This window comes from Anguilla rostrata, chromosome 13, assembly GCF_018555375.3.
Source record: "Anguilla rostrata isolate EN2019 chromosome 13, ASM1855537v3, whole genome shotgun sequence".
Classification (NCBI taxonomy): domain Eukaryota; kingdom Metazoa; phylum Chordata; class Actinopteri; order Anguilliformes; family Anguillidae; genus Anguilla; species Anguilla rostrata.
The window spans coordinates 41,129,736-41,152,235 of NC_057945.1; the positions used below are offsets into that span (position 1 = coordinate 41,129,736).

Consider the following 22,500-nt stretch of genomic DNA (forward strand, 5'->3'; position numbering starts at 1 on the left):
GAGCATTAAACTGCGAGCGGACGGCAGACATCACTGCGGCATACAGAGCGGCACACCGAGCGGCACAGCTGAGCGTTAAACTGCGAGAGCGGACGGCAGACATCACCGCGGCACACAGAGCGGCCCCTGCAATGGGCGCCATTACAGAGCCTCACCACCTTCCTACTTTAAACAGTGTGTGTGTGTGCATGAGTGTGTGAGTGTGTGTGCGTGCATGAGTGTGAGTGTGTGTGAGATTGAGTGAGTGTGTGTCTGAGTGTGTGTGTGTGTGTGTGTGTGAGTGTGTGAGTAAGTGTGTATGTGTGTGTCTGCGTGCTGGTGTGTGTGTGTAAGTGTGAGTGTGTGAGTAAGTGTGTGTGAGTGTGTGTGTCTGTGAGAGTGAGTGAGTGTGAGTGTGTGTGTGTGTGTGTGAGTGTGAGTGTGTGTGTCTGTGAGAGTGTGTGAGTGTGTGTATGTGTATGTGTGTGTGTCGCTCTCAGTCGTGAGGACAGCAGGGCTCTTGCTGTGATGTGGAGTCAGAATCTCCAGCAGCTCTCGCCTGACTGCTCTTTCATTTAGGCCACTACTGTCAGAGCATCTCACCCCAGAGAGACGAGTCTGCGTGAGAGGGGACAACACACACTCCAGCACGCGCACACACACACACACACACACCAGCACACACACACACACACACACACACCAGCGCACACCAGCACACACACACACACACCAGCGCACACACACACACACCAGCGCGCACACACACACACACTCTCTCTCTCTCACACACACACACACACACACACCAGCACGCACACACACACACTCTCTCTTTCACAGACACAATCTCTCTCATACATGCACACAGCAGCACACCTACCATTCACATAAACATACAAACACACAAACACGCACACACACACACACACACATTGTCAGGGTCCTGTTAAGACTGTATGCTGCTCACATCTTCATCTGTATTCCTCACCCAACCCCACCCCCACCCCACCCCCACTCCCCCTCCCCATCACCCAAAAGTGATTAATTTGTTAAATTACACATCTGAGTGGGAAGATGTGCCACAGCTGTGGAGGTACAACACGCTACACAGATCCCTCCCAGCAGCCGCTGATTAGATTAGCGCGACGCGTAGCGATGCTAAGAGCTAGCCAGGCAAGAGCTGCCTGCTTAGGGTCAGTCACTATCCTGCTTAGGGTCAGTCACTATCCTGCTCAGGGTCAGTCACTATCCGGCTTAGGGTCAGTCACTTCCCTGCTCAGGGTCAGTCACTTCCCTGCTCAGGGTCAGTCGCTTCCCTGCTCAGGGTCAGTCACTATCCTGCTCAGGGTCAGTCGCTTCCCTGCTTAGGGTCAGTCACTTCCCTGCTCAGGGTCAGTCGCTTCCCTGCTCAGGGTCAGTCACTATCCTGCTCAGGGTCAGTCGCTTCCCTGCTTAGGGTCAGTCACTTCCCCACTTTGGGCTTTTTATTTTCACATTTTCCTGAAATCTGTGAGTGTTGTCCTGAGTGTTGTCTCATCACATCGCTAACTGTCCATTGTTAAAATGTATACATTGCGACCCAGTTTTAAAGTGAGGTAATTACTCCAGGAGAAGGTCATCGGTGCGTCCGCCCATGCGCAATTCGAGCGGACAGCGCTCCTCCTCGCCGCGGCCCCGCCCCGAGCCCTCCCCGCTGCCCGGGACCGAGCCAGGCTGACCTCCAGCAGCCGCGCCCCTTCCTGTATTCATTTCGTCTGCCGCCTTGCTCTTTAAAGACCCGCTTCGCAGCTACACCAATATTTAATAAGCGAAAATGTCTCAAAAACTCCAGAGGCCAAGAATAAGGTTAGGCTGCCAGGTTGTGTTTTTATTCCCCCTGTCCCTTTCTTCAAATTTCTCTCCCTCTATCGCTCTTGCTCACTCTCTCTTCCCTCTCTCCCCCTTCTTTTTCTCTCTCCCTCTCTCTCTCTTGCTCACTCACTCTCTCTCCCTCTCTTTCTCTCTCCCTCTCTCTTTCTTGCTCACTCTCTCTCTTCCTCTCTCTCTCTCTCTATCTCTATCTCTCTCCCTCTCTCTCTCTCTCTCTCTCTCTCCCTCTCCCTCTCTCTCTCCCTGCAGTCCTCCATCTCTTGTTCCCCTCTCTCGTGGGGGTCATGTCAGGCCCCAGGTCTGGTTCTCTGTGCTGCTGACGTGTTTCCTGTGTATTTGCTCCATCCGTCAGGAGGCTGTCTGGGGCCTGTCCAGAGACTCTTAATCCCCCAGCCTGTCAGAGATGGAGGGATTGATTTCGGTCAATGAGGTCCTTAAAAACACCCCCAGCCTGATCAGTATTCCTGCGCCATGGTATTTGTTGTTGTGTCTCGTTAGTGCTTTAAAAGTCGAAACGGTGTGAATACATGGAGAGGGTAAGAGCAGAAACACAAGGTGGGGTAGCTGAGGGTGGGGTGGGGTTTCGGTTGATGGGGGTGCTGAGGGGCAGGATCGGGAGGGGGCAGGTGGGGTGGCTGAGGGTGGGATGGGGTCTCGGTTGATGGGGGTGCTGAGGGCAGGATCGGGGAGGGGCAGGTGGGGTGGCTGAGGGTGGGATGGGTCTCGGTTGATGGGGTGCTGAGGGGCAGGATCGGGGGCAGGCGGGTAGCTGAGGTGGGGTCTCGGTTGATGGGGGTGCTGAGGGGCAGGATCGGGGGGGGGCAGGTGGGGTGGCTGAGGGTGCTGTATCCTACATGCTGAGAGAGCTAAACTCCTTTCAGGTGCACTAATCCCATAATCCCCTCTTCCCTTAGAAGGCTGAACAACACTACAGACACCCAAACCCAGACACAGCCTGTCTGTGCTCACTGACACAGCCTGTCTGTGCTGTCCGTGCTCACTGACACAGTCTGTCTGTGCTGTCTGTGTGCTCACTGACACAGTCTGTCTGTGCTGTCCGTGCTCACTGACACAGCCTGTCTGTGTTGTCTGTGTGCTCACTGACACAGCCTGTCTGTGCTGTCCGTGCTCACTGACACAGCCTGTCTGTGCGCTCACTGACACAGCCTGTCTGTGCTGTCCGTGCTCACTGACACAGTCTGTCTGTGCTGTCTGTGTGCTCACTGACACAGTCTGTCTGTGCTGTCCGTGCTCACTGACACAGCCTGTCTGTGCTGTCCGTGCTCACTGACACAGCCTGTCTGTGCTGTCTGTGTGCTCACTGACACAGCCTGTCTGTGCTGTCCGTGCTCACTGACACAGCCTGTCTGTGCGCTCACTGACACAGCCTGTCTGTGCTCACTGACGTTCAACCAGGTGACTCTGAAACACCTACAGAGCGAGCAGTACTTTTTTGTAGGGGGGGTGGCGGGGGGGGGGGGGGGGCGTGGGGTGGGAAACAGATCACACTGACACATGTAGTATCTTGAGTACAGGCAAGACTGCATAGAAACCAAACAGATTTAACAAAACCCTAACAAGTACCTGTTTTTGAAAATAAACTTTAGTTTGTTGCCTAGTTTCAGATAATCCTGGAGCGCAGCAGGCAGTTCTGAAAGAGAAACAGTTTGTTCTCTACAGCGCTGTAAACCTGCCTCGCCCGATAACAGCAGACATTTGGACAGACCTGTTTTTTTATTTATTTCTCTCTTTGCTACACAAGCCAGCCTTCCTCAGCCCAAGACTCACAGATCGACATGTCCTGTACAGAGACTAACAAAAACAAGCAGCGCTGCACGGGCTCGCTTTACAGATGTTCTCATATCGCTGTAAACAATCTCCCTCTGGCGGCGCGGTTCTCCCCAGCGCTGCCGGCTCGTCAGCCCCTCCGGCCTCTGAGGCAGAGCGGCAGAGGGGGGCAGAGCAGGCGCAGAGGCAGCGCGGCAGAGGCAGGCGCAGCGGCAGAGCGGCAGAGCGCAGAGCGCAGAGCGGCAGAGAGGCAGAGCGGCAGAGCACAGAGCGGCAGAGCGGCAGAGTGCAGAGCGGCAGGGGCAGAGCGGCAGAGAGGCAGAGAGGCAGAGCGCAGAGCGGCAGAGAGGCAGAGCGCAGAGAGGCAGAGCGGCAGAGCGCAGAGAGGCAGAGGGCAGAGGCAGAGCGCAGAGGCGGGCAGAGAGGCAGAGCGACCCAGAGGAGCAGGCGCAGGCGGCAGAGGGCAGAGGCAGAGGCAGAGCGCAGAGCGAGCAGAGGCAGGCAGAGGCGAGCAGAGAGGCGGCAGAGAGGCAGAGGACGGCAGGCAGGCGCAGAGGCAGGCAGACCACACACTCGTTTTGTTTTCCTTTCTGGGCGGTGTTTATGTGCTTTTCGTGGGAAAGTGTCAGCGCTGCGAGCTACAAGCCTTCAAGTTCGTCAAGTTGAAAACGAAAAAGAAAAAAAAAAAGGCCTGAGGTTCATTGCTTGTTATCTGAGACAGGTTTCAGCAACAAATACTTCAGCGAAACGCCACGTCACGCAGAAAAAGAACAGCGTGATCGCGAAGTGGGACAGAGACCAGAGAGGACCAGCGGGCCCAAAGCGCAGCCCCAGCAGCGCGGCCCAAACGCAGCGAGTCACCGAACCGGCCCCGCCCCGTCTCAGCCACGCCCGTCAGAGGAGGGTTAGGGTTAGGGTTAGGGTCGGCCACTCCTCACGCTCTGAGGTTGTGATGTAATCTGGTCCTAAAGCACAAAGGCCCAGAGCAGGGATTAGGGCCTTTCTCTGATAGTCTTCCTCATGGTCTTGTGTTCCCTGATCAATCTCCAGTGCACCCCTTCCTTAACAGAGACACCTCCTCTTCCCTAACAAAGACACCTCCCCTTCCCTAACAGAGACACCTCCCCTTCCCTAATAGAGACACCTCCTCTTCCCTAACGAGACACCTCCCCTTCCCTAATGGAGACACCTCCTCTTCCCTAACAGATACCTCCTCTTCCCCAACAGAGACACCTCCTCTTCCCTAACGGAGACACCTCCTCTTCCCTAATGGAGACACCTCCTCTTCCCCAACAGAGACACCTCCTCTTCCCTAACGGGGACACTCCCTTCCCTAACGGAGACACCTCCTTCCCTAACAGAGACACCTCCTCTTCCCTAACGGAGACACCTCCTCTTCCCTAACGGAGACACCTCCTCTTCCCTAACAGAGACACCTCCTCTTCCCTAACAGAGACACCTCCTCTTCCCCAACAGAGACACCTCCTCTTCTTGCACTCCATATTCCCTTAACAGAACCTCCCTCTTCATAACAGGACTTTTCCCTTAGCAGAGAGAACTTCTAATGAATTCTTTAAGGTAGACACCTGCCCCTAAGGATCTTTCAATGAACAAATGAAAATCCTCTCCTACGCGACACTCCTGTTTCCAACAGACACTCTCTACTGCATCTGTCACAAGAGACGCATCCAGCAAAGCTTGCTCAGGGATTTCAGGGCGCTTAGCAAGAGAATTAAAAGACTTAATAAGTAAACATCACCACGTGGGAAAGTTGGAAATAAAATCCTGCTCCATGAAAGATAATCCTTATTAGCACACATACAGCAGTCGACACAGACAGCATCCACAACCTCGGTGACCTAAAGAATAAAGCCAACAAAAACACCACTCACCAATTGGAATAATAGCTGAAACGAAGAAATCACAGACACACACACAGCACACACACACCACTCACACGACACACACCACCACCCCACACACACACACACACACACACACACACAGGGACATCTTGCTGTGTACAGCACCTGTGTTGTATCATTTAAGGACCAGAACAGCATTCCAAACATTTTGTAACTGAAATCGCTGGGTGTCGGCCATCTTGGGAGCTGTTGGGACGTCGGGAGTGTGTATTAAGGGGGTTGGGGGTTTGACTCACAAGGGAGGCGTGAGTGTGTGGGGGGGGGGGTTGACACTAAAGGACTTGCTTGTGTGTGGGGGCGTTTGACTCAAAGGGGATGTCGCGGGTGGGGGGCAGTTTGGAGGTTCATGAGGGGTTTTGGGAAGTGAGTGTGAGGGGGGTTTGGGGAAGGGCAGGGAGGCACGTGGTTTACTCTGGCGGGGGGTCTTACCTCTTTGGCTGGCTTCCCCGCCTGCTGCTGCTGCTGCTGCTGCTGCTGCTGCTGTGTGCTGTTGCTGCTGAGAGAGGAGCTGGAGGTGCAGCTGCTCCTGCTGCTTCTTATAGTACTCCTGCAGCTGGGGGGTGAGGGGGGAGGGAGAGAAGGGAGGGAAAGGTGCAAGGGAGAAAACAGTGGGGGGGTTAATGACCAATAATACAAAAAATGTAAATAAACATCAGATTTAAGGCGAAAGGGGAGGACAATCTGACTTTTCTAGTTAAAGGAGGATTTTTTACGGGAATGGGGGGAGGGGGGGTAAGCTGGCATGACCAAGCAGGACTGCGGCTCCCTTTAGGGGGGAATGTTTTGGGTGTTTACAGAGTTTCTCCCTCTCAGACGCAGCTGAAGCACCTGGAGGCAGAGAGCGCGGAGCTCGTAAATCTCCCGCCAATCTCGCCATCTGACGCGCGCCGCGCGGCGAGGCCGCAGGGCAGGACCGGCGGCTGACAGGCGGCTTTATTTACGGACCGCCAGAGTTACGGCCCAGCCCGCCGACGGGCCGGCGGCAAGACCCCGCGTCACACACAGCACAGCACGCAGACACCCGCCAGCACAGAGCACAGCACAGAGCACAGCGCTCACACAACCCGCCAGCACAGAGCTCAGCGCTCACACAACCGCTCAGCACAGAGCACAGCGCCACAGCAGCCAGCACGAGCTTCAGCACAGGGCTCTCACAACCCGCCAGCACAGAGTTTCAGCACAGAGCTCACACAACCCGCCAGCACAGAGCTTCAGCACAGAGCACAGCGCTCACACAACCCGCCAGCACAGAGCTTCAGCACAGAGCACAGTGCTCACACAACCCGCCAGCACAGAGCTTCAGCACAGAGCACAGTGCTCACACAACCCGCCAGCACAGAGCTTCAGCACAGAGCACAGCGCTCACACAACCCCCCCCCCCAATCACAAACACACCAAACCTATGGAACTTCAGCGGGGAACCCCACAACCTCTGGCAGTGAGGGGCATGAGCTGGGACTTGGGGTTCCACCAGATCGATCTGGAGGTGCGCCCACAGTGACAGTTCTGCCAGACCAGCACGTTGCCACTGTCTCCAAGGCGACCAGGTGAACAGGGGTGAGGATGCTGCCTCTTTCACCCCCAACACCCCCCCCCCTCCCCACGCCAAGCACATCGCTGTCCTTGGCTCCGCCTCACCTGCGATTCAGCCGCATGAGCCCACCAAAAATAAACGCCAAGACTGACCTGCACGGGCACACCCTGCGCCTGCCCTGCGACTCAGAGCACAGGCATCTGTGTGAGCACAGCTTCGGGTGACACGGAACACAGGCCATATTTACATTGTGGTTACTCATTTAACATCCTGCTGAATGGAACGCTAGGACCACAATGGAAATAAGTCTGTGACTTTTTGTGCCCATTGATCATTTTAGGACGCATGACTTGCTGTAACATGTATTTTAATGATTGTCAAATAAACTTAAACGCTCTCACTGCACACAGGTAAAGGCGTCCTGCCCCGCCCTATCGGACAGAGACACCGCAGCCCGGCCTGATCACAGACAGAGGGGAGCTGGACGGAATGAAGACTCTCTGATCTCTGCACATATAAGGGAGCAGAACTGAGGCGATCCCCAGGGTCTGCGCGGGGCGCTTTATTCCTCAGGCTACACGCTGAGGGAGGTCAGGGCGGTTATGAGACTGCAGACCTGCGGTCTCTCATGGTTTCATATGTTTTGACAAAATCCCAAATCTATATATAGTCATGCTCATCAGGTCTGGTCAGGCACCCCCTACAGTACCCTCAGGCTCCCCCCAGCAGAACAGCCAGCCTGCAGACCCTTGATGAATACACACTTAACTACCGCACCTCAGAGAGTGCCCTGAGCATACGAAAAAAAGAAGCCAAAACTGGTCTTTTTCAGAGATGAAATTAGACCCTTTCCCTCTTACTAGAGGGAGAAACACTGCACCCTTTTAAAGGGTGGAAGGGTCATGCCAGCGCTTGTGTACAGAGCCAACACAAAAACTGTGAGCGTGAGCCTTTTCTGTTTCAGCTGAGAGAGGAACTGAAATGGGCAAACGAGGGGGGCGGGGGTGGGGTGGCGGTGGGGGGGGGGGGGGGTGGGAGGCACAGGGCTGATCTGCAGCCGGACGGCGTTCGCTCCCCGCCGAACCCGAGCCCAGGCCCACGGTCCGTCCGCCATTCGGTGTCTGACCACGCGAGCTCGTCTGCGCTACTTTAAAATGACTCAATGAAGATCAAAGCCTCCCTCTGCAGGGGTGACCTGCCAGAGGCGCTGCTGAAGAAACGAAACGCAGATCAGCAGACCGAGAGGCCAGAGCAGCAGCACAGATTTTGGGCCCCGCACAGCGACCAATGGGAGGAGCGGGAAGCGGGGGTTATCGCCCGAAGGGGGCGGGGACTTTTATCCAGGAAAGTCTCTGACATCACCACAACCTCCTCAGCTCTGGGGCACAGATTAAATAAACCACAGCCCTGCGTACTGGACTTGAACCCGTGGCCCCACTGCTCCTGACTGAGGGTACTGCCTCTGCACTGCCTCTCCTCCTCGGGGCGGGGGTTCGGGTTCGACAGAGTGGGTACGGCCCGCCTGTGGGACCCAGATCACGTTAAAGTGAGGCGCTCAGCCGAGGGGTGAGATGAGAAACCGCGTTTAACGCGCCCCCCACCCCGCCACCCCCCCACCCCCCCGCGGCTGTGGGGTGGACCAGCGCCCCACCACTGCCCCAACACACTCATTACCCTGTAATTCATGCAAATACAGAACTGAAGGGTTGGGGGAGTAATTGAAGGGGTAATTAAGGGTTTTTTAATGATTTGATTCAGTGGCCTCTGTGTGGTAAATGTGTGCACTGAAAGGCATCCACCTCACAGGCCCATTATTGTGACCTTGGTTTTATTCAATAAAAAAAGAAAAGTATATCAGCTGTGGTGTAATTAAAGGGTTAGAGGAAACTTAAAGGTTAACGCACACACACGCACACATGCGCACACACACACGCACACACGCGCACACACACACGCATGCACATTAACACACGTACGAGAGCACACACACGCACACACACACGCGCACACACACACACACACACACACACACACACACACACACACACACACACACACACACACACACACACACACACACACACACACCACACAACACACACACGACACACACACACACGCCACACACCAAACAACCCCCCACACACACAAAACAACACACACACACACACACACACACACACACACACACAGTCTCACACACAGTGGAGGAGGCGCAGTGTTGAAGTGGGTTTTTATCAGCAGGGTAAAATGGCCGCTGCACAGAAAGCATTTCAATTTGATAACAGCCTTCTGCGTGAAAGGCTACAAGAAACATTCTTTAACTTCTGTGTTTTTCTGGGAAAGGCTGCATATTTTCATTATGATTAATTCTGTCAGATCTCTTCCGCACAATTTATACTCGCCTACAGCAATCTTCTCTCCCTCTTATTAAATCAACTGTCTTCTCTAGTCATGCCAGGACTCTTATTATCATTATATATATATATATATATTTGGTAATGGCAACATCTTTAATTTTACAAATCAAAGACGTTGGAAAGGAAGAGAGGTGGGAATGGGGGAGAGACATGACCTCATTTCTGTAGGCTGGGAGGTGAAAAGGTCAGGTGGGGGGTGGGCTGGGGGTGGGCGGGGCAGGGAGCCGTCGGGGGGGGGCAGCAGCGGTGCTGTGTAAAATGTCTGATAGATGAGTTAGTGACGGGGTGTTTGTTCGCTCAAATCACGCAGGCAGCTCCTCGAGCCCCCGGGCGCCATTATGTCCAGATAAGAGGGGACCGTCCGGTAAACAGAGACGCCGAGCGCTTAGCGTTTCTCACGCCCCCCCCCCCCCCCCAGCCCCCACAGCCCCCTCCCTGCCCCTGCCAGCCCCCCCAGCCCCCCAGGTGAGTCATCGTCTGGTTTAAATAAGGTTCTCACAGCCTGCGGCTCACTACAGGCTGGCCGGATCTGTAATTGCTTCATAAAGTGCAGGTGGAGATTAATGTTGGCTCATCCACTGAATTAAGGCCCCGGGCGGGGCACAGGTAATGTGAGGGGCGCAGGTAGTGGGCGGGGCACAGGTAATGTGAGGGGCGCAGGTAGTGAGCGGTAGGGGCGATGCAGTAGTGGGGGCGCAGAAATGTCGGCAGTATGGTGGGCAGATGTGCGGGCAGTAGTGTGCGGGGGCAGTAGTGGGTGTGCAGTGGGGCAGGATGCAAATAAACTGTAAAGCAAGATAAGGCACCAGAATCAAGTGACAGTAATGCGGAGATGTGCAGTAATGCAGTAATGCGGAGATGTGCAGTAATGCGGAGATGTGCAGTAATGCGGAGATGTGCAGTAATGCGGAGATGTGCAGTAATGCGGAGATGTGCAGTAATGCAGAGATGTGCAGTAATGCAGAGATGTGCAGTAATGCAGTAATGCGGAGATGCGCAGTAATGCAGAGATGTGCATTAATGCGAAGATGTGCAGTAATGCGGAGATGAGCAGTAATGCCGTAATGTGGAGATGTGCAGTAATGCAGTAATGCGGAGATGTGCAGTAATGCAGAGATGTGCAGTAATGTGGAGATGTGCAGTAATGCAGGGATGTGCAGTAATGCAGTAATGCAGAGATGTGCAGTAATGCAGAGATGTGCAGTAATGCGGAGATGTGCAGTAATGCAGTAATGCGGAGATGTGCAGTAATGCAGAGATGTGCAGTAATGTGGAGATGTGCAGTAATGCGGAGATGTGCAGTAATGCAGTAATGTGGAGATGTGCAGTAATGCAGTAATGTGGAGATGTGCAGTAATGCAGTAATGTGGAGATGTGCAGTAATGCAGTAATGCGGAGATGTGCAGTAATGTGGAGATGTGCAGTAATGCAGAGATGTGCAGTAATGCAGTAATGCGGAGATGTGCAGTAATGCAGTAATGTGAAGATGTGCAGTAATGCAGTAATGTGGAGATGTGCAGTAATGCAGTAATGTAGAGATGTGCAGTAATGCAGTAATGTGGAGATGTGCAGTAATGCGGAGATGTGCAGTAATGCAGTAATGCACCAGAGCATGCTACGCAGAGCTACATTTACCTGCTGCAGCATGAGTGCCTGCTGCTGCTGGAGGAGGGCCTGCAGCTGGGGGGGGGACAGGATCTGTTGCATCTGCTGGGGGGTCATCATCTGGTGAGTCATCATGGCAACTGACACAGGCACCTGCAAGGAGACCGCACAGGTAAGAGTCATACCTCACACACACCACTCTACCAAACACAGGGTTTAACATCCATACCTCACACAGACCTCTACCAAACACCCATACCTCACACACAACCCTCTACCAAACACCCATACCTCATACACACCCCTCTACCAAACACAGGGTTTAACATCCATACCTCACACAGACCTCTACCAAACACTCCTACCTCACACACTCTACAAACCACACCCTCTCTACCAAACACTAGCTTCAACACTCCTACCAACACACTACCTCACACACTCACAACACCAATACATCACACACACCCCTCTACCAAACACCCTTACCTCACACACACCCCTCTACCAAACACCCATACCTCACACACACCCCTCTACCAAACACCCATACCTCACACACACCCCTCTACCAAACACTGAGACAAACCCCAAACATATCTCACACACCTCTCTATCAAGCAAACCCCGAACACGCCCCAAAGATGCCATTCCCACAAACATGGCAACTGCAGAAGCCCATCTTCACAAAACAAGCCCATTGTTGAGTCAATTAACTCACACACTGCTGTCATTGTGGGAAAACCTGGCAATCGCTCAAAGCATTTTTTTTCATACCAGCAATCAGATCTCCCCGTGAATGTGCAGTCTTATCTTCTTGAAACGATTTAAATAAACATATCATTATGATTTGCTATCACCGAATGAAATCTTTGGGCAGAAAAAAAAAAAAACATACACACAACACGATAAGATTGTTATCCTGAGGAACGTGTGCTCACAGAAAACAAAGTGCAGTTTCACAGATGACAGCGTAGCGGAGGAGGGGGGAGATGCTTTCGGTAATCTCACCACCAATCTGGAGATCGCAAGAGCCCGTGCGTGAAACATCGCTCATAACACACAACAAATTCTGTGACGTTACAAATTATCCTAGACTTTAGATAATCACCACGGAAAATCCACCTGCTCAAGTATTTTGCTACAGTATTTTTGTTTCTGCACGGTTCAGGTGCATTTGGCTGTGAGAGACCAGGGTGCTAGATCAGGGGATTAGCCTGGAAGATGCTTTCCTCAAATGCCAATAACATGCAAAACACTCCCCCAGAAATAAAATGCTACGAAACCTGTTTACAGTTATTGCTCCAACATAAAGCATATGTGGCGCATGTTTTAATTCATCAAGCTGAAGCAGACCTCAGGCTGTTATCTGGACGCAGAGTTAATTATCGATAATTCATCATTTTAAATTGCAGAGCTGGAATTTTAATTTTAAGTTATCTAGAAAAGGTGAATCATAATTTCAGAAATATACTCCAGGTTGAGAGGCATGTCCATGATATGTAAATTGCCATTTTAGTCCTGAATAATAAATGATCGGTACATCCAGCCAAACATTCCCTGATTTTTATTCCCTTGTAGGAGCGACCTGGTGCGGCTCTCCTCGCATCGCCCTGATTATCATTTACAAACGCGCTGCTGCGCACCGTTAAATATATCCCCCGAAAAAAAGACACCGTGTTTCGAGCTGACGGCTTTCGAGACAAGAGAGCGGAGTATACATAATGACTAAAATAAATCTGCATTAAAATGCGCGCTCATCCGTCTCCTCCCACAAAGGGCGCCCAGACGCTACGCTAAGCGCCCGCTATTAAGCCTCCCATTGATAATAAAAAAATAAAAAAAAGACTTTTTGCCAGTTGACTGGTGCGACTTGTCCCTATCTGATATTTGCATTCATTTGCTTTGTGGGATGCATGAGAGGGTAAGCAGTCAGCAGTCTGTCTGTGCAAAGCCACGAGGGGGGGGGGCGGGCGGGGGGGGGGAAGCTGTCAGGAACAAATTAAATCTGTAAAGAACCGATTTTACTTTGTAAACAAGATGTGGCCCCGGTAAGCACAGACTCTGCGCGGTCGAGTTCCGCCGCACTCTGGGGGGGGGGGGGGGTGGGGCTGTGGGTAGGAGGGGGCAGGACCGCGCGGTTAAGTTATCGGCTCCGAAGAAGACGCCCACCAAACCCGTCCACGCCCTTCACTCCGTACCGCTGGACCCCGCCCCCCCTTCACTTCGTACCGCTGGACCCCGCCCCCCCTTCACTCCGCACCGCTGGACCCCGCCCACCCCCTTCGTAGTTTAACACACTGCTCATTCAGAGTGACTGTAGTTTAACACACTGATCATTCAGAGTGACTGTAGCTTAACACACTGATCATTCAGAGCGACTGTAGTTTAACACACTGCTCAGAGTGACTGTAGTTTAACACACTGCTCAGAGTGACTGTAGTTTAACACACTGATCATTCAGAGCGACTGTAGTTTAACACACTGCTCATTCAGAGTGACTGTAGTTTAACACACTGCTCAGAGTGACTGTAGTTTAACACACTGCTCATACAGAGTGACTGTAGTTTAAAACACTGATCATTCAGAGTGACTGTAGTTTAACACACTGCTCATTCAGAGCGACTGTAGTTTAACACACTGCTCATACAGAGTGACTGTAGTTTAACACACTGATCATTCAGAGCGACTGTAGTTTAACACACTGCTCAGAGCGACTGTAGTTTAACACACTGCTCATTCAGAGCGACTGTAGTTTAACACACTGATCATTCAGAGCGACTGTAGTTTAACACACTGCTCATACAGAGTGACTGTAGTTTAACACACTGCTCATTCAGAGTGACTGTAGTTTAACACACTGATCATTCAGAGTGACTGTAGTTTAACACACTGCTCATTCAGAGTGACTGTAGTTTAACACACTGATCATTCAGAGTGACTGTAGTTTAACACACTGCTCAGAGTGACTGTAGTTTAACACACTGCTCAGAGTGACTGTAGCTTAACACACTGCTCATTCAGAGTGACTGTAGTTTAACACACTGATCATTCAGAGTGACTGTAGTTTAACACACTGCTCATACAGAGTGACTGTAGTTTAACACACTGATCAGAGTGACTGTAGTTTAACACCGAAACAAAAGATTAATTTAAATTTTACTGTAATTGTACCATTTAATTTCACTGAAACCCACCATTAATTTTACCTTCATGTGTTACTTTTGTTTTTTGGATAGTTTTTAGTTGTGCTTTGAGCGTCATGTACTAAAAAGTGCTACGTAAATACATTATTATTATTTATTTTATTTTTTTAAAAATTATCATTCATAATTAGACCAAAATTAACCAAAGAAAAAAAGATGAAAATAAAAACAAAAAAGAAATTTAACCACAGAGCTCAGCCTCTGCATAAGGACTGGAGGTTTACACTTAACAGAGTGAATGAAGGACGAGACAATAACAAAGCATAAAATATCAGAAATGACAGAAATATAAAAGGGTCTATATAAATCAACAATTGATTTTATTTTTTTTTTCAATTCTGTACAGAATTCTTCAAAATAAAAATTCCTTCCTGCATACAATATAATAAAAGGGTTAATTACAGTATTTACCTCACAAAAAGAAATCGTTCTGAATTTTACTAAAGGCAGCTCGGTACGATGATCAGTGTCACAGCCCGGTGCGGATAAGCAATCCACAGCTGTAATTTACTGTTCTCCCAGATCAGCGGGCAAAACAATGCCTGCAGAAAAGATCATTGTTTGATACGGTAAAGATGCTGCCCAAATCTGAGGCTGGAAGAATAGGAACGAGCTCCACAGCGACTCAAAAATGAAACCTAAGAAGGGCGCTATTGTGTGAGCGCGGAAGGGAAGACAATTTAACCACGCTGGGGGTGGAAGGGATGATAAAAAAATGTTAAACTAAAATTGGGGTGCCATAAGAAACAAATGGTGGAGTGGGGGTGGGGGTGGGGGTGGGGCTGGAGGCTGGCGCTGTGCCAGTTTGCCTGTGCCATCGCTTGTCACTCGAAGGTGGGAAATGAAAACCTGTAATTAATTGCTCTTCTGCATCCCATTCTCCCGGTGACAGCCCATACATTTTATTTTATACACACGCTCATTGACATTTTCAAGTTGCAGGCGTAATAATTACCGGAGTTATAACACCTTCCGTTGCGCGGCCTCTGGACTGACGGGCCGGCTGAATGCAGAGTTGTTAAGGTTTGACGCCATTAATTGCCCCTATAATCTAATATCACAAAGGCAGGCGATTACGGGCGGCGAGCGGGGCAGGCGGGGCCGCGCGGCGAATTCGGGGCGCGCGCCCAAACAAAGGCCCCTCCATTAGCGGCTTGACGGCCGCCAACAAAAGCGGCGCACAATGCCGAATTATATTTTCATTCCGCTTTGTCTCTGGGCATAAATGATTTTTCCCCCTTTCACTGGGATGTGAATAGAATGGGTAACAGAAGAGGCTGAAAACCCAGCGATCTCAAGTCAGGCATATATTATTATTATTATTATATATTAAAACGCATTTCATTTCTCACCCCCGGTTCCTTTTTTTTTTTTTTTGGGTCGCTGCATGTTAATTAAAAAAAGAAAAGATGCAGGCCAGATTAGAGAGAGAGAGAGAGGGAGATGGAGAGAAAAGGAAATAGATGGGGAGGGAGGGAGGGAAGGAGAGCTGAATCACCTTGTTCAGCACAATATTTCTGATACTTTTAAGTGCAAAATAACATCACAGCTCGAGAGGAGGAAGAGGAAGATTACCCATCAGGCCTCAGAGACGAAGGCCTCTCAGATGCATGGTCTGGCGAGCACCCGAGACCAGGCCTCGAACCCGAGCTCGCAGGGGGGAGGAGACTCTGCTGTTCCTCAAACACACGAGCGGCAGAACCAGCATCCACACTCTGACCAGAACAGAAACGGGCCCTTGCATGTGATCGTCACGGACGCCATTCCGGCTCTAACACCAGTGTGCACATGACTGTCACGGACGCCATTCCGGCTCTGGACCTGCTACAGCACATTACAACGAGGGGAGCTGTTAGTGCACAGGCGTCGGTAAAACCCAGGGAAAAAAAATCCAACGGGCTTAAAAAGGACGACAAAAACCGGATGAGCTGGACGTGCGTGCGTGTCTGACGGACGGGGGTGGGGGGGGGGGCGAGGCTGACGTCCCCCCGGCTCCATAAGCATCCGAAATTGGCTCCTAATGAGGAAGAGTCTGGGGCTCCTCAGCGGACTCCAGCGTCATTAGGATGCGGGAGCGGGGGCCGCAAGCGCCGGAGAGGGGCGGGTAACTGACAGAGGTCACCGGCAATATGGGGGGGGGACGCGGGGGGGGGGACTGCAGAGACAGCGGCGGGCGTTCGCTGAGAGAGGAACAGTAATTAGAGGAGTTGTTTGAAGAGCAAGTTTAACTGATTAACAAAAGGAGTGAAAGAAGGAGAGGGAGAGAGAGAGAGAGAGAGAGAAAAAGAAAGAGCAGAGCCTGGAATCCCAGTGGGTTGAAATAGGTAGCGTACTGTGCATTTCAATGAGCGCTAATCTTGTTTAGCTTTCCTTGATGAATTATAATTCTGCGAAAATCATGGCCCTCGTTTCTGTGAAGCTTAAAAATCAGACAGCCCTGAAAACAGGTGGACACACTAAGACAGGGTGACTCCACTCCAGGTCCTGCGGGCCACACGGTCTCCAGGGATTCCCTCCAACCAAAATTTCACACCACCTGATTCCACCAATTATTTGACCTCCTTGGACCAGGAAGTAAAGCTCATCAGTGAAAATTGGTGGTGTAGCGTATGGCTGCAGCAGATACCTGCAGTCACTGTGGCCCGCAGGACTAGGGAGTTGAGTAGCGCTGATCGCAGGTCTGCAAACCCAACACACAAAATGTATTGACCTGCACCAATTTAGCGGATGTGGGCGGGATCATACAGAACGCTCTCATGCAGGGGTCATACAGCCTGGGTGCACAATATTTCAGAAATGAGTAAATGATATTATTTTTGCTAAATAGAGCTGATATGGCTGTGAAACACCGGCAGAGAAGACGCGTTCGACACGGCGAGGGGGGGGATCATTCTGAAACGTGAATGGCTGTGAAGAATTTTATTGAAACAAGTTTGTGCTTTTCAGGGGCCCCCCACGGGAAAGGGAGGGGGTGCGGAGGGGTGCGGAGTGAAAGGCCCACAGACTCATATCGCAGCTGATAAGGGCGCAGGAGAGGAGATTAATTTCGCGGCGCGGGGCGCTCTGTAATCGCGCGTTTCCCGCGATCGGCCTCTTTGTTGCTCTCGAGTTCAAGCCCCCGCCAGCCGGAGTGAGGGGGGGGGTGGGGGGGGTTTGGGTTTGGCACTGCACCGAGCCACGCCGCGGGGCGCTAATTGAATTTGGAGCGCGGGACGGTACGGGACGCCACCGTCACTCCTAATTAGACGCGTGCGTCGTCCGCGCTCGTCCTGCTCCTGTCCGTTACAGCCGCCGGAACACACAGGTTCACCCAACCGCCAACGCCGCCATCAAAAGGCCGTTTCCACGGCAACTGACCCGCACCGCCAGCGCCCACCGCGCGCACGCAGGACGCCGAGCGCAGACCCGACCTTCGCCATTACGGAGGACGCCGCCGTGTGAACACTCACCGGCACGTTTTGGGCAGAAGCGTTTTATGCTAAAACCCTCCCAGCCTACAAAGAAACAGTCCTTAAAATAAATAAATAATAACTCAAAACGCAATCATGTTGAGAATACTAAAGGAGAGAGGGGTCCTTTTTCCTTCAGAAAGGTCAGTCTCTCGGTAATGAGCTATGCACTAAATTATGGTATTTAAATAAACGGATGATTAATATATCGCCGTTCTCCGGAGGTTTCTGCACAGCTCTGTATTACGGGGTAATTATCACATAGAGGACTGCAGCGCACGCAGGCACACAAAGAGAGAGAGAGAGGGAGGGAGGGGGGGAGAGAAAGAGAAAAAAAACCCTCCAGCTAAAGTGCATAAAAATATGCGACAAAACTTTGAAGAGACGCGCGGGGGGGTGGGGGGTTGAGGGGGGGGGGGGAAGGCGTAATTGGGGCTTGCTGGGTGCCTGAAAGGGGGGGAATAATATCTTATCTGCTGAAGGAGAAGCAGAATCCGATAAACGGGCCTCACGTCCAGAATTTAGAGACGGGTCAAAGGTTCGGACCGTTTGAAAACATAAAAAAGACAAATTTAATAAAGCGTGAGAGAGAGAGAAAGAGAAACACAGGGGTAAACCAAAAAACGCAAAATGGGCCCTTACACGCCAATTAACTCATAAAATAATTACAACGCGGAGGGATCCTATGTTTAAAAGCGGAAATGCAGTTTGCCCTTCCGAGAGTCTGTTCCGCGCTCACACGGCACGTCAAACGACGGTTATTTTAGGCGGGAAGAGAAGAAACGGCGAGCCGTCCACCCAGCGCAAGCCTAACAAGCGCATGAATTTACCGCTACAGCGAGTCTGCACCAGTCAGTCTGTAACGAGGCTACGGACCGAGCACTGCCTGCAGTCTGCGCACAGCTCAGCGCGGGAGAGAGGGAGAGAGAGAGGGAGAGAGAGAGAGAGAGAGAGAGAGGGGAGGGAGAGAGAGGGGAGGGAGAGGAGAGAGGGAGAGAGAGAGAGAGAGGGAGAGGGAGGGAGAGTGAGAGGGAGAGAGGGAGAGAGAGGAGGAGAGAGAGGGAGGGAGAGGGAGAGAGAGAGCGAGAAATGGAGGGAGAGAGAGAGGGAGAGGGGGAAAAGAACCTATAATCAAAATATAAACAGTGCACTTTATCTAAATGATTTGCCTGTGCTGGTGGCTGTCGGGGGAGACTGGAGGGGCTGGCAGAACAGCTGATAATTGAAAAAATGACAAGGAGACGCCTGGAGGAGCCAGGAGCGCCCCCCAGCCCCCCCCACCCACCCACCCGCCCCCAGCCCACTCACCCAGCCCCCCCCCGCCCCCACTCGCCCGCCCCCCTGTCCGCCCACCCCCCCACTCACACAGCCCCCCCTCGCTCACCCCCCCCCCCCACCCTCTCGTACGGGGGACGGCATCCCAGTGCTGTTTATCCCTGTCACAGAGAATTACCTGCTTCACCCAGGGAGGTGTGGACCTCCCCCATGCTCTCCTCTTTCCCCCCTTCCTCTCCCTCCTCTCTCTTTTTCTCCCCATCCCCGTTTCCTTCTTTCTCTCCCCCTCTTGGTGTCTCTGCATTTCCTCCTCCCTCTCTCACCCCCTCTCCCTCTCCCCGTTCAGCATGGCAGAGTCAGTGTTTGTATGAGCACACACACACACACACACACACCTGCTCTCACGCATTTTCACACCTGGGTGCAGGTGCTGGTGCTACAGCCGGCTCACGCTCGTAGTCATCAGGTCCCGGACCCCCCGCTGAGCCCCAAAATGAGAGGTCACCCCACACGCACCCCCTAAGCGGGGCACGGTCCCGTTCGGCTGAGCGAGAGGCGGGGAGCGGGCGAGAGGGGCGGGGAGACGGGCGGAGAGCGGGCGGGGAGAGCGGGGGGGAGAGCGCCTACGCCCCAGAGCAGACGGGACGTCCCACACTGAAGCCCCACATCATGGCACTCGCGCGGTAACGTGAATCGGGTCAGTCAGCTCGCTGTGGGCCGGCTCGGGTTCGAGATCGCGAGGGGCTGCCAAAAACTGAGGGGGGAACACGGGCCCCTTAACACCCGGGACGTCCCGCCACTTTCGACAGCCCCCCAGGGGGTTGACACCGGTGTGCGATCACGCGGCTGAGGGCTGAGGGCTGCGGGCGGGGACTCTGAGGGGTGCGGGGTGCTTTATTCGGCACAGGGCAGACTGCACTTATCGACACAAAACGCCGTCGCCGTGGGGAGGGCCCAGCCTAGTCCCTCCGCAGGGCAGGGGTCAGAGGTCGCGGCTCGAACCCAGGAGGGACAGCAGGTGGAGACAGGGCGCCTCACGCTGAGCTTCAACGGAACCTTGTCCTAAAATCAGCCCGGGACCCGGAGAACCACGCTCCCTTCTGACCGCGCACGGAGAAAACCCTCAAAGAAAGAGCACGCCATCGCGATAATGAGCGTACTGAACACCAGCCCCCCCAGGACAAACGCCAACACCGCCCCCAGGACAGACACAGACCCTAAACACCAGCCCCCCCCAGGACAGACACAGACCCGAGTGTTCTCACACCACACTACTTTCACTCACACACTATGCCTGGGGGGGGGGCTCAGTTGGGTTCCGTTTGGTAGCACTGTCCCTTTGGAGAAAGGTAATCTGAGCCCGGGTAATGAAATGCTGCTGGTGGGGGTGGGGGGTGGGGCGAGGATCGTGGGGCGGGTGGGGGGGATCGGGGTGGGGGATGGGTGTGGGGGAGGGGCAGGCTTTCTGTTGTCACTCAGTTATTTTCACAGGGTGCTGAGGCTTGTCCAGCACTCTGCCAGGGGAACCCTTCCTGACAGGGTCCAGACAAATGAAAAACGTGTGAGGAGAGAAGGCCCTGCAAGAGCAAGTTCAAGTGGAAAATCCAACCCCCCCTTTACACCCCCCCCACCTCCAAACCGACTCCCTTCCATCTAACGCCTCAGTGCGTCAGAATAAAAATGACAACAAATTTCCAGTGGAACACAACAGAGATTACTTTACTGGGGAAATATAAAGGCCCATTATCGACCGGCCTTCATTACACACTTCACTCATGTTTCAAATCAAAAAATGGAGTTTCACGCTCTACTGCTCCTCCGACCCAAACTCCCAAACCCTACAGCTACCCAAGGGTGCTCCCCCCCCCCACCCCCCACCCCCCATTCACATTCTGTTCATTCTGTCCGCACAGAATCCCCCAAAACCTGCTAAGTAAGCACTTTCAACTGACAGGAAGAACGGGGGAAATAAGAGTTGGACAGATTCCCTTAACCCCTTCAGCACGGAGTTACACTGAGAGTCACGTGAAAACAGCACTGCCATTAATATTCAAACACAAATATATATTTTAAAAATATCACTAAATGTAAAGCACCTTAGAATATCCCAAAAGTACTTTTTGTACCATTTCATTTTCCTTTTCCTAATTTATTGCCGTTTCACTTGATCACATGGGGCGTGGGGCGTGGGGGGGTCAGAATGTTCTGGACGATTCTCTAAAACATCTTCGCCCTCAGAGCCCAGCTCTGGCCGCCTCTTCACTAAAACGAGAGAAGCCCAAGACCCCCAGGCCGCGTGGAGCAGACGTTCTCTAAAGCTGTGGGGTTAGATTGTGAGGCAGAGAGGTCGGGGGGGGGAAGATCTGCGGAGTGTTTGCTAGTGATTTGGGAAACCTGGTGGGAGGGCCCCTCTGTAATTCTGTCCCCGGAGCCTTATTGGTGAGGTAGGGGGGTGGGTGGGGGGGGCGCTGGACTGAGGAGACAGGTCCAGCCTCTTCGCCTCAGGTTTACAGAAAGGCAGGAAGTCTGGCCACAGTGAGACTCGATTAGCTCATTTAAATGTTTTACTGTTTGAGCACAAAGCTACAGAAATATCAGGCCTCTCTATTAAGAGCGGGAAAAAAGAGAAGGAAACTAATTAGCATGTCTCTAATGAGTCTTTTCATTTTTTTTTAATTAAACCACAGCTTCAATAATACATGAAAAAGAGGACACTTTTTTTCTATTACCAAAGGAGACGGCTGTGGTCACATGTCTAAAGTACACACTGCGCTGGAGAAACACACGTTATCAGAGCCTCGACACAGCGCGGAGAACTCTCTCTTCCTCTTTCCCTCTCCCTCTCTCTCCCTTCCTCTTTCCCTCTCCCTCTCCATCTCTCTCCCTTCCTCTTTCCCTCTCCCTCTCTCTCCCTTCCTCTTTCCCTCTCCCTCTCTCTTTCCCTCTTTCTCACCCCCCCCCCCCTACACAACCACCCCCCCACTGTCAGCCCAGAGTAGGCACCATGAGCATGTCTCTCTGTAGACAGTCAGGCGCGCACACACACACACACGCGCGCGCACACACACACACACACAAGTGTTCAGACACACACACGCGGCGTATCACAGTCACACACGCACACACACGCGGTGCATCACAGTCACACACACACACATACAAACTGCCAGCATGCGTCACAACTTCTGAGTGAGAGCGCTCAGAGAAAAGAGATAGAGTGGGAGAAAGAGGGAGAGGGAAAGAGAGAGAGTGGAGCGAGAGAGGGGGAGGGAGAGGCACAGCAGGAGAGGGGGGAGATGGACGGGTGGAAGGAGGGATTGACATAGAGGGGTTGGGGGACAGAGGGAGGGAGAGAGAGAGGTGGAGAGAGGGAGAGAGAGGTGAAGAGAGGGAGGGAGAGAGGTGGGGGGAGTCGTGGGGCACAGCGGTTCGAAGCACACAAGTTAA

At 52.6% G+C, this 22,500-nt stretch overlaps 1 protein-coding gene across 1 annotated transcript in view; it reads right to left on the reverse strand.

Moving 5' to 3' along the window:
- The window catches only part of foxp4 (forkhead box P4), a 78,524-nt gene that overhangs the window by 52,251 nt on the left and 3,773 nt on the right, over positions 1 to 22,500 (reverse strand). The window contains exons 2-3 of the mRNA XM_064304120.1: positions 11,154 to 11,276; positions 5,994 to 6,117 (exon numbers count right to left, since the gene is read on the reverse strand). The gene's annotated coding sequence lies outside the window, so the exon portion shown is untranslated. The remainder of the gene's footprint in view (positions 1 to 5,993; positions 6,118 to 11,153; positions 11,277 to 22,500) is intronic.